The following is a 13,342-nucleotide window of genomic DNA, read 5'->3' on the forward strand; positions in this document are numbered from 1 at the left end:
TAGGTTTGGTAATTCAGAATTCATTTCTTTTAATTTTGTCATTTAATCGTCAAATATGCTGCGTCCTTCAACAGTGAAAAGGCAACCAGTCATGGTCTGACATCCAATATAGCTTAATTTTTAATCTACATCATTTTAGATGTTTCTCCATGCAGTTTGTGTTGTTCATTTCCATTATATTGGTTCCCAGGAAACAAAAGACATTAATAGGAAATGTGCTGTGACCATCATGCCTGATATAATGTTGTTAAAATCATTGTTGGGGATTGTTACAAGGACTGTTGGTTGCAAGCCCTGATAAAATATATCTTGTCCAAATTGCTATGAGAAATTTCATCTTACTTACACACAGGAGAAAACATGCTTCCTCTGTGTAAATATCGGTCTGTTCTAGCAAGAAAAATGAAAATAAATCTGTAACACTGGGGAAACTAAGCAAGGGAGTTATTGTAGAAGCCAATATGTGCATATATGAGTATATTTATATGAAGTATAATGTATATGTGTGTATATATATATATATATACACGCACACACATCCATGCACACATACACACATGTGTAGGAGATTATAGTTTTCATATAGTTAGCATTATTACTTAAATACGATTCAAAAATTATTTTGCTTGTTTTTTGCATTTAGTATGTTGCAGTATATTATGTGCCTTACATGTTCTTAAAGGTAAACTGAGGTACAAAAAATATTAAAGAGTTTGAGCAAACATTGATTCAAATCAGGTAGTGACAAACTGAAAATGGTTAGGAACATTTCCCTGACAGGAGCTAGGGGAAGTGTTTTTATGGGGAAGATATGGAAACAAAGCAATGAAATTAATTGATTGGCTGTAGTTTAAATGGTTGCCTTTTTGGGAAAGGCTAGCTGGCTGTTTGTGGTTAGTTCTTCTTCAGTTTTGTTTTCTTCGATTCGAGGGCACTGACTCTGGCTTGGGTTCCGGTTTGCTTTTGTAGGTTACCAGGGCATTAGAGCCACCCCAGTTTAACGGCCTCCTTGTTTAAGTACTTTAACACATTGGCTTTTTTACTTAACTTCACCATTGTTATTCATTATTATAACAGATGGGACTACTGAAGCTGGGGCAGGTTACAGTTGCAAGTTGAGATTCTAACTCTAGCAACCTAGCTCCAGAAACTGTGCCCCTTTGCTTTCTCCAGGCCCCCTTCCCTAAGAGCTCTGCCTCATGCCCTCATGGGTTGCATAAAGAACACTGTTGGCAAAATCACAAGGTCTGGATTGGTTCTGAGCTCCAGTTCCAGCTGGGTATATGCTCTTGTACTACTCTGACTTTGTTCTCTCATCTGTAAAATTAGAGTCTTAAGTGCCTAACATTAGCTTTTTTTTTTATTAAGATATTATTGATAAACAATCTTATGAAGGTTTCAAATGAGCAACATTGTAGTTTAAACATTCACCCATGTTATCAAGTCCCCACCCCACCCCACTGCAACCACTGTCCATCAGTGTAGGAAGATGCTATAGAGTCATTACTTATCATCTCTGTGCTATACTGCCTTTGCCATAACCTACCTATATTGTGTGTGCTAATTATAATGTCCCTTAATCCCCTTCTCCCTCCCTCCCAACCCACCCTCTCTAACCCCTTCCCTTTGCTAGTCCCTTCTTGGAGTCTGTGCTGCTGTTTTGTTCCTTCAGTTTTGCATTGTTGTTACATTTCACAAGTAAGTGAAATCATTTGGTACTTGTCTTTCTCTGCTTGGCTTATTTCACTGAGCATAATACTCTCTAGCTCCATCTATGTTGTTGCAAATGGTAGGATTTATTTTCTTTTTATGGCTGAATAATATTACATTGTGTATAGGTACCACTTTATCCATTCATCTACTGATGAACATGTAGGTTGTTACCATATCTTGGCTATTGTAAATAGTGCTGTGATAAACGTAGGGGTGCATATGTCTTTTTTAATCAGGGATCTTTTTTTCTTCCGGTAAATTCCTAGGAGTGGAATTCTTGGGTCAAATGTATTTCTATTTTTAGTTTTTTGAGGAACCTCCATTCTGCTTTCCACAATGGTTGAAGTAATTTGCATTTCCACTGACAATGTAGGAGGATTCCCCTTTCTTTGCATCCTCATCAGCATTTGTTGTTTCTTGTCTTTTGGATGTTGGCCATCCTAACTGGTATGAGATATCTCATTGTGGTTTTAATTTGCATTTCCTTGATAATTAGTGACATGGAGCATCTTTTCATGTGCCTGTTGGCCATCTGAATTTCTTTTTTGGAGAAGTGTCTGTTCAGATCCTCCACCCATTTTTTAATAAGGTTATTTGCTCTTTGGGTGTTGGGACATGTGAGCTCTTTATGTGTTTTCGATATTAACCCCTTTTTGGATAAGTCATTTATGAATATATTCTCCCATACAGTAGGGTGCCTTTTTGTTCTGCTGTTGGTATCCTTTGCTGTACAGAAGCTTTTTAGTTTGATATAGTCCCATTTGTTCATTTTTGCTTTTGTTTCCCTTGCCTGAGGAGATGTGTTCAGGAAAAAATTGCTCATGTTTATATTCAAGAGATTTTTGCCTGTGTTTTCCTCTATGAGTTTTATGGTTTCTTGACTTATATTCAGGTCTTTGATCCATTTTGAGTTTACTTTTGTGTATGGAGTTAGACAATAACCAGTTTCATTCTCTTACATGTAGCTGTCCAGTTTTGACAACACCAGTTGTTGAAGAGGCTGTCACTTCCCCATTGTATATCCACGTTTCCTTTATTGTATATCAATTGGCCATATATGTGTGGGTTTATATCTGGGCTCTCTATTCTATTCCATTGATCTATGGGTCTGCTCTTGTGCTAGTACCAAATTGTTTTGATTACTGTTGCTTTGTAGTAGAGCTTGAAGCTTAGGAGCATAATCTGCCCAACTTTATTCTTCCTTCTCAGGACTGCTTTGGCTATTCAGGGTCTTCTGTGGTTCCACAAGCATTTTAGAATGATTTGTTCTAGTTTGTTGAAAATGCTGTTGGTATTTTGACAGGGATTGCATTTGCATTAGATCTGTAGATGCTTTAGGCAGGATGGCCATTTTGACAATATTAATTCTTCCTATCCATGAGCACAGAATAGATCTCCATTTATTGGTGTCTTCTTTAATTTCACTCAGGAGTCGCTTGTAGTTTTCAGGGCACAGGTCTTTTGGCTCCTTGGTTAGGTTTATTCCTAGGTATTATATTCTTTTTGATGCAATTGTAAATGGAATTGTTTTTCTGATTTCTCTTGCTAGTTCATCATTAATATGTAACTTTGCTGAATTCAATTATTAGTTCTAGTAGTTTTGGGATGTATTCTTTAGGGTTTTCTATGTATAATGTCATGTCATCTTCAAACAGTGACAGTTTAACTGCCTTGTATACAAGGATGCCTTGTATATCTTTGTGTATTGTATACAATACAGGATGCCTTGTATATCTTTGTGTAGTCTGATTGCCATGGCTAGAACATCCAGTACTATGTTGAATAAAAGTGGTGAGGGTTGGCATACTGGTCTTGTTCCCAATCTTAGAGGACAGGCTTTCAGGTTTTTGCTGTTAAATATGATGTTGGATGTGGGTTTCTGTCATGTATGGCTTTTATTATGTTGAAGTACTTGCCCTCTATACCCATTTTGTTGAGAGTTTTTATCATGAATGGATGTTGAATTTTGTTGAATGCTTTTTCAGCATCTATGGAGATGATCATGTGATTTTTGTCCTTTTTGTTGATGTCATGTATGATGGATTTTCGAATATAGTACCATCCTTGTATCCCTGGCATAAATCCCAGTTGATCATGATGGATGATCTTTTTGATGTATTTTTGAATTCAGTTTGCTAATATTTTGTTGAGTATTTTTGCATCTATGTTCACTAGAGATATTGGTCTGTAATTTTTCTTTTTTGTGGTATCTTTGCCTGGTTTTGGTAGCAGAGTGATGCTGGTCTCATAAAATGAGTTTGGAAGTATTCTCTCCTCTTCTACTTTTGGAAAACTTTAAAGAGGATGGGTATTAGGTTGTCTCTAAATATTTGATAAAATTCAGCAGTGAAGCCATCTGGTCCAGGGATTTTGTTCTTAGGTAGTTTTTGATTATCAATTCAATTTCATTTCTGGTAATTGGTCTGTTCAGATTTTCTGTTTCTTTCTGGGTCAGTCTTGGAAAGTTGTATTTTTCTAGAAAGTTGTGCATTTCTTCTAGGTTATCCAATTAGCGTATAACTTTTCATATAATTCTTTGTATTTCTGTGGTGTCTGTAGTGGTTTTTCCTTTCTCATTTCTGATTCTGTTTATGTGTGTACACTGTCTTTTTTTCTTGATAAGTCTGGCTAGCAGTCTATCTATTTTGTTTATTGTCTTGAAGAACTAGCTCCTGGTATCATTAATTTTTTTCTATTGTTTTATTCTTCTCAATTTTATTGATTTTTGCTCTGATCTTTATTATGTCACTCCTTCCACTGACTTTGGGCCTTACTTGTTATTCTTTTTCTAGTTTCATTAATTGTGAGGCTAGACTGTTCATGTGTGATTGTTCTTCTTTCATGAGGTATGCCTGTATTGCAGTATACATTCTTCTTAGGACTGCCTTCACTGCATCCCACAGGTTTTAGGGTGTTGAGTTGTTGTTTTCATTTGTCTCCATATATTGCTTAATTTCTGTTTTTATTTGGTCATTGATCCATTGATTATTTAGGAACATATTGTGAAGCCTTCATGTGTTTGTCGGATTTTTTATTTTCTTTGTGTAATTTATTTCTAATTTCATACCTTTGTGGTCTGACAAGCTGGTTGGCAGAACTTCAATCTTTTTGAATTTACTGAGGCTCTTTCTGTGGCCTAATTTGTGATCTATCCTGGAAAACGTTCCATGTTCACTTGAGAAGAATGTATATCCTGCTGCTCTTGGGTGGAATGTTCTGTTAGGCCCATCTGTTCTAATGTGTTGTTCAGTGCTTCTGTCCCCTTACTTAATTTCTGTCTCGTTGATCTGTCCTTTGGAGTGAATGGTGTGTTGAAGTCTCCTAAAATGAATGCATTGCATTCTGTTTCCCCTTTTAATTCTGTTAGTATTTGTTTCACATATTTAGGTGCTCCTGTATTGGGTACATATATATTTATAATGGTTATATCCTCTTGTTGGACTGACCCGTTTAACATTATGTAATGTCCTTCTTTGTCTCTTGTACTTTATTTGTTTTGAAGTCTATTTTGTCTGATACAAGTACTGCAACTCCTGCTTTTTTCTTCCTATTATTTGCATGAAATATCTTTTTCCATCCCTTCACTTTTAGTCTGTGTATGTCTTTGGGTTTGAAGTGAGTCTCTTGTAGGCAGCATATAGACAGTTCAAAAAAAAAATCCATTTAGTAACTCTATGTCTTTTGACTGGTGCATTCAGACCATTTACATTTAGGGTGATTTTTGATAGTTATGTATTTATCGCCATTGCAGGCTTTAGATATGTGGTTATCAAAGGTTCAAGGGTAGCTTCTTTATTTATCTAACATTCTAACTTAACTCACTTAGCATGCTACTTCAAACACAATCCTAAGTTTATTTTTTTCTCCCCTTTTTCTTCCTCCTCCATTCTTTATATATTAGGTGTCATATTCCTTACTCTTTGTGTATCCCTTGACTGACTTTGTGGGTAGTTGATTTAATTTTGCATTTGCTTAGTAATTAATTGTTCTACTTCCTTTACTGTGGTTTTATTTTTTCTGGCTACAACTGTTTAACCTTAGGAGCACTTCCATCTATAGCAGTTCCTTTGAAATACACTATAGAGACAGTTTGTGGGAGGTAAATTCCCTTAACTTTTGCTTATCTGGAAATTGTTTAATCTCTGCTTTTTAAATGATAATCTTTCCAGATAGAGTATTCTTGGTTGGAGTTCCTTCTGTTTCATTGCATTGAATATATCATTTCACTCCTTTCTGGCCTGTAAGGTTTCTGCTGAGAAGTCTGATGATAGCTTGATAGGCTTTCCTTTATACATGATCTTTTTTATTTCTTTGGCTGCTTTTAATACTCTCCTTGTCCTTGATGTTTGCCATTTTAATCATTATATGTCTTGGTGTTGTCTTCCTTGGGTGATCTTTGTACTGCTATAACCTGAGAGACTATGTCCTTCCACATATTGGGGAAGTTTTCAGCCATTATTTCCTTAAAGAGACTTTCTATCCCTTTTCTTTCTCTTCTTCTTCTGTGCTCCTATAATGCAAATGTTGTCCTATTTGGATTGGTCGTACTTTTATTATTATTTCATTCCTAGAGATCCTTTTTCCTCTCTGTGCCTCAGCTTCTTTGATTTTCTGTTCTCTAATTTCTATTTCATTTACCATCTCCTCTACCTCCTCTAATTTACTTTCAAATATCTCCACTGTATGTTTCATTTTAGATACCATATTTTTCTAAATTTCTGTCTCTTTCTTGAAGTCCTCCCTGAGATGTTGAATATTTTTCTGTAGCTCCTTGAGGATATTTATGATTTTTGTTTTGAAATCTGTATCAAGAAGATTGGTGATTTCAGATTCACTTAGCCCTCTTTCCATTGTCTGCTGAATTTTTGTTTGTACATATTTTTTTTGCCATTTCATTTTTTAGTGATTCCTATGGAGTAATAACTGTGTAGGTGGCACCTTCTATTGCCCAGAAACTCTACTTTCTGGAGCTGCTGAGCACTTGGACCAATGGCGGGAATCACAGGCGAGCAGCATGGATGACTTTTGGGGAGGAAAGAGCTCTTTCTTGCTTCCTGGCTGCAGTGCCTGCCTCCACTACCAGGTCCAGTGGACCAGGTGCACAGGGAGGAGCCTCTGTGTTATGCCCCTGTAGCAAGGCACAATGGCAGGGGCAGCAGGTGTGTGGACATGTACCTGCCAGGAGGAAGGAGTGGCAGGCTGTGTATTGCAGTGGACGCCTTGGGGCTTCATTGCCAGCCAGGTAGATGAAATGTCTGTATCTCCTGAAAGTTCTCAACCTGCTGGGCTCAGTGTGCCAGGACAGTTTGTCTACCTGCCTGTTCTTCTGAGTAGAAGGCTCTGTGTCATCTTTGCCCCTTTATCACCCCTCTAGCTGTTGGGAAGTCTTTCAATGTGCTCACCTTTCTTTTGTCCCAGTGTGCACAGTGTGCATACCTGTTCTCTGCAAGCAGCTGGAATCTCAGTGTCCCTGAGTATTTTGCCTGTCTTTGCTTTCCAATCCCACTAATCTCCAGAGCACCATGTAATGTGGGTTTGTGCTCCTGGAGCAGATCTCCAGGGCTGGGTGTTTAGCATTCCTGGGCTTCTACTCTCTTCTTGCTCCTTTTCTCTTCCTCCTGACTGTAAGCTGGGGTGGGGGGAGGGCTTGGGTGTGGCCAGATTGTGGCTTTGCTACTTTACCCCTTTTTGTGAGGTCTTCTGTTTTCCCCAGATGTAGACAGTCTGTTCTTCTGCGGTCTTCGGGTTGCTCTTTCAGGATTAGTTGTATTTGCTGTATTTTCATGCTATATGTGGTTTTGGGAGGAGGTTTCTGCCTTACTTCTCCCCTCTCCAGGCTGCTATTGACATTAGCTTTTGATTGAGAAAACATTCTTTCAATCTCTGTCTCCAAAACACATACTGCCAGCTGTATGACACAGCTGCTCATATAACAACTAGGTAAGAAGCGAGGTTGCTCCACCTATGAAGTTCCCTCTGGGTAACAGATAACTGCTTGAATGACCCCACTTTTCCCTTCCAGTGCTCCAATTCCTTGTCTTAAACTTTAAATTGACCAATAGGGAGTGAACCTGAGAAACTGTGCAGGTAGCCCACCCTCAATCCTAATTAAGGCAGAACCCAGATCCATACATTCTTTTTCTCTCTACTTTCAACCTCATAGTGTGGCCCTTGTACATGGCTGGGAATCTCCATGATTTGTGACTAGCAGGTCTTGCTTTTCAAAGTTCTCCTCTGATGGTTGTTGCTGAGGTTCATCCTGCATTTGTAATAAGAATTACAAGGGCTGGTCCAGGCACCACACTTTCTCAGGTCAAGGAAATGTCTGGGGGCTCACCTTGGGTAGCATGAGCCATACGAGTGCCTCAGGCATTCCTGGCTGAGACATCACTCTCAGTAGGGTGGGGCCAGCAGAACAGCTCTTGAACTAGACAATCCAGCTAGCATTGCATGAATGTATGGAGGAGCATTTGGCCTAAAAGTTCATACTATATTTTAAAGTGTTGCTGAATATTTGCAGGAGTGGGAGGAGTTGCAGAAAATAAAGTCAAATTGTGATTGATGCTTAACCTGGATGGAGATCATGTGGAGAAGGAGATTGAATGCAGTCAGCTTAGTACTGCTGAGCTGGTAGAATTGAGTAAATAAGACGAGATTTTAGAGTGAAGTCAGGGAACTGAGGAGTAGAGAAGAGTGGGTTTGGGGAGAAGAGTGAATATTTCCAAGTTATAAATTGTCCTGTAAAGAGTAGTTTGGAGAGTGGAAGCCTTTGTCTTAATTGCAAAATAAAGGGAGAAAGGTTGAAATTAGCCAGTTTTAGGGAAATGTTGATGTCCAAGTCCTCTTTAACCTGTGGGAATTAGAAGGACACATTGGCTATGTGGCTACATTTACCTGGCTGGCATTGCTGTCTGCTCAAGTACACCTCAGTTCTTTGCAAACCCCCACTTCCAAAATGTTTCTGGGGGATGCTCAAAATTTTTACATTTGTTCTCCAGCACTGCATGTCTCTGCTGAGTCTCTGCTATGTGTAGGGGCAGCCACTTCCATATACATCTTAGTCTTCAGGCTTTGCAGCTGCTTCTCTAGGAGAGGTCTGCTTTGGCCCAGGTGCTGTCTCCCAGTGCTTCCCAATATCCAGAGCCCTGGGAGTCTGTGCTTTCTTCACTCCTTACAGAGCAGGAGCCTGGATATAGTCTATGCCCAAAGGAGAACACACCTTTTCCCACAGGGATCAAACCTAGTCATAGAGGCCATACTGGGAACTGGACTCCATGTCCTGGTCTTTTAGCTTGAGCTTCAGATTCCTGAACTCAAAACTTTCTGCAGGATTCAGATCACTCCTGCAAACAGATACCTAGGGACTTCAGCACCCTGCTCCCAGGCACCCAAATTTAAGATAGATTTGGTCAACATCCGTTGTATGGGAGAAGGGGACAATTGTAATAGATTTTTAGAGGTATGTGATGAATGCAAAACATGCTCTGGAAATAAAAGAGCTTTTGGAAATGTTGTATAGGCAATGCATGAACTGTGATATGTATGTATCTAAGATTAATGCATTCTGCAGTCAAAGTCATTACAACTCTTGACTCCATGTATTTCATGATGAATTATTGACCTTTTCTACAGCTTAGAATTTAGAATTAGAAGATACCCTAGAGCCCTAGAGATCTAATAATAGCCTGTGTTCTGAGGAGAAAAGAGTCTCAATATAGGGTGCGCTTGGGTTTTTCTCATATAGCTTAAGTTGTATTTATTGGGTGAAGTCTTTTTGTTCAAACCCAGCATTTATTACTTGTGCATGAAAACGTGTACACAGACGTTTAGATAAAGCCCACTCTATCCCATTTTATATTACCCTAAATAAAAAGAACCTGAAACCTTAATTTTATGTAATAGCCTGGCACAGTGTTTAGTCACTAAGTAGTAGTGTCATTAATTTTTCTGAACAAATGAATAAGTTTTTAGATATTCCAGATTGAAAATACCTTCATTGAAAGAAAATACCTTCAGAATGAAAATAAATACTTCAAATAGTGACACATTAGTAAAAGGCATGTCCCCCCTCTATTCTGAGATATAATATTTCCACATCTGTTACTTTTTCAGAACTCAAATCATGGTACATTTTTAGAAAGCTTATAAGATTTAAACCTCAAAACTAGACTTACTTGATTTTATTTTTCACAAGGAGTCTAACACTTAGATAATACAGACTTCCCAGGAACCGAATCTTTGTTCTCAAGCATACAGAACAGTATCCTGTACAGAATACGCACTTACTAAATATTTGATGAGTGAATGAATGTTTTCCCCAGTTGCATGAAAACAGGATTGCGTTGTGTAAAATGAATCTGCTAAATAAAGGATGTTGTGCTGTCAGCATTGTTAAAATTGCGGAAGTAGTACGTCTTGTTTATTACACTGTTAAAAACCTCAATTTAAATACAAATTTTAGATGGGTGAAGCCCAGATCTATTGGCATGTTTTGGTTATCCAGTAAAAAGAGTAGTTAGGAGACTCTCAGGTGTGATTTAGAGGTAACAGGGTAACTTTTAAGAATCAAGTGTTGAAATTAGTATTACATTTCTAAACTTCCTTCTCTCTGATTAGAGAGTCAGGTAGTTTCTTACAAAATGTACTACAGGTTTACTGTAAAGAACCACTTCTGTTTATTTTGTTTTTGGAGCTACCAATCTTTGATTCTATCCAAGATAAGAAGACAAGTGGGAATAATGGTTAGAAACTTTGCCTAGACTCCAGACCCAGCCTGTCTGGGTTCAGATCCGTGCTTCATTATCTGCTAGCTGCATGTCTTCATGACAAGTTTTTAACCCTTTTGCCAGTTTTCTTATCTGAAAATGATGCTAATTATAGTACCTACCTCACAGAGTTGTGTGTGTCAAATGGATTAATTTATGTGTTTGGGATGCAACTGGCACATAGAATAGAGTAAATATTTGCCACTACACTATTGCTGTTACTAAAATAAAATGAAAAGTATATTCTATGGAAATTTATTTAAAAAATCAACTTTGCTGAAAATGGTTCCCTTCCCTAAAACAAGTGTTACTTTTCTTTATCATTGATAAACAATCTTCTGAAGGTATCACATGAGCAACATTGTGGTTTTTACATTCACTCATATTATCAACTACCCCCCACCCCCACACCCTATTGCAGTCACTGTCCATCAGTGTAGTAACATGAGCGATTTACTTTTAAAGTTGTTTATATGGAATACAGTATACCACCCATCCAGGCATCTTGGGTTCCTATTTAGTTCCTAGACCTGAAGAACATAGAGTACATGTCTTTACTTCTGCTTAGCTACTGATCTTCATGGTGCTAAATTGTTGGAACCCAGGCAGGCCAGGAAATTGGAAACAATACATCTGCTTTCCCAGGTGCAAAAATTCTGTTCTTCTCATCTGTCTCTTCCCTGATTTCAGTTTCTCTGCCTACTCTTTCCCTATATATTTGGTCCCTTCTGGCTTTTAAAAATAGTTTTAAAGCTTCAAAAAATGGACAATACTTTGCTGTTTCCAAATCATTTTTTTTTTGAGAGGGCATCTCTCATTTATTGATCAAATGGTTGTTAACAACAATAAAATTCTGTATAGGGGAGTCAATGCTCAATGCACAATCATTAATCCATCTCAAGCCTAGTTCTCGTCAGTCTCCAATCTTCTGAAGCATAACGAACAAGTTCTTACATAGTGAACAAATTCTTACATAGTGAATAAGTTCTTACATGGTGAACAGGACAAGGGCATTCATCACAGAAACTTTCGGTTTTGATCACGCATTATAAACTATAAACAATCAGGTCAAATATGAATATTCGTTTGATTTTTATACTTGATTTATATGTGGATCCCACATTTCTCCCTTTATTATTATTATTATAGACAAATTTTCACAAATGCCTAAGGTTTCTAACTGGTTTTCTTGGCTTCACTGGAGATGGCTGGTAATTATAGATCTGCTTTGGTTATGTAACTGTATTCCTATTATGTTAATGTGTGTGCGCAATTTAATTAGTAGTTTAAACCTATACATGCTTAAGTTACTCTACAAGAAGATATGTCAAAGAAATAATCAATCCTCCCATGTTTTCTTCCGTCTGCTACCTCTATAACTTTTCTTCTTCTTTCCTAATTACAACCCTTAAATAGAATTCGTGCCTCATATCGAATTTACCGAGTATCATAATTTGTCCAAGTGGTAAAGATACCTCAAGACAAATGCTGGGCATAGAAGCCACAAGGCATAAATCTGCAAAGAAGTAAAAAGCTAACCTTTTCAAACAATATGGCTTCTCTCTCACTTTCCAAATCATTTTTTATAACATTATTTCATTTAATCTTTACAAAAACGCTAGTTGAGAAAGGCAAATATCTCAATTTTTGATTAGCCCATCTTCTGTCTTTTGATTTTTTTCTTCACTTCCCCCTAGTTTAGACTCCTCAGTCCATCATTTCAATAATACTTTTGGCAATATCCTAAGCTTTTTTGCCACTTCCGTATTTTTTCATCCCATTTTGCAAAACCCTAAACCTGGATGCAGTGAAATAGGCACTTTATCTGTAGTTACATCTGAACAGCTAGTCCTTGCCAAAGTGGTTTATTTGTAACCTAAACTTGTGATCACCACTTCAGATCTGCTCTCAGTACAGCCTGGAATTCCTCCTCTGTTTCTCCTATCAGTTTATTCTCTATTTCCATGACTATTACAATATTACCATTTCTGTTCAATATTTTGACTCTACCCATGGCTCTCATCTTGGGCATAACCTCATTTCTACTTTGGCAGGGATGACATGAGCCATCATATCGGCTTATATTTAAATTTCAAAGACTGAGTAAATATGTATTCTTTACTGTCACTGCAAACCTATTGATTCCTGCAACAATAACAGCCTTCTTCATGACCTAGGCCATGCCCTCCATATAAACGTTTTGTTTCTTGAAACTTAATACTACTATTCTTCCCTTTTCTCCGATATAGTCAGCATCTCTCTATCTTATCTGGATTGTTCCCATTGGCTTTTTAAAACATTGAAGTGTAGTTGATATACAATATTTAGTTTCAGGAGTACAATATAGTGATTCAGCAACTATATACATTATGAAATGCTTACTATCTGTCACCACACAAAGTTATTATGATGTTATTGACTATGTTCCCTATGCTGTACTCTTCATCCCATGACTGACTTATTTTATAATTGGAAGTTTGTACCTTTTCATCCCCTTCATCTATTTGCCTATCCACTGTTCCCTATTGCAATCATGAATTTGTTCTCTGTATTTGTGATTCAATCTCTGTTGTTTGTTTTTTGTTTTTTGTTTTAGATTCTTTTAGATTTCTTTTAGATTCCAGATGTAAGTAAAATCATGGTATTTGTCTTTCTCTGTCTGACTTAGTTCACTCAGCATAATACCCTCTAGGTCCTTCCATGTTGTCAGAAATGGCAGGATTTTATTCTTTTTTATGGCTTTTAAACGTGCCCATGTTTTTCTTATTTAAACACAGAAAACAACAAAAAACCAGCCAAATAAAAACCTGTTAGTGTACTGTCTTGTCCTGCTATCAAGCCATTGCAAAAGAATTTAATATACA

At 37.5% G+C, this 13,342-nt stretch overlaps 1 long non-coding RNA gene across 1 annotated transcript in view; it reads left to right on the top strand.

Moving 5' to 3' along the window:
- The window catches only part of LOC140847608 (uncharacterized), a 32,084-nt gene that overhangs the window by 1,410 nt on the left and 17,332 nt on the right, over window positions 1-13,342 (top strand). The window lies entirely within an intron of this gene.

The sequence above is a fragment of the Manis javanica genome, unplaced genomic scaffold (assembly GCF_040802235.1).
Source record: "Manis javanica isolate MJ-LG unplaced genomic scaffold, MJ_LKY HiC_scaffold_25, whole genome shotgun sequence".
Taxonomy (NCBI): Eukaryota; Metazoa; Chordata; class Mammalia; order Pholidota; family Manidae; genus Manis; species Manis javanica.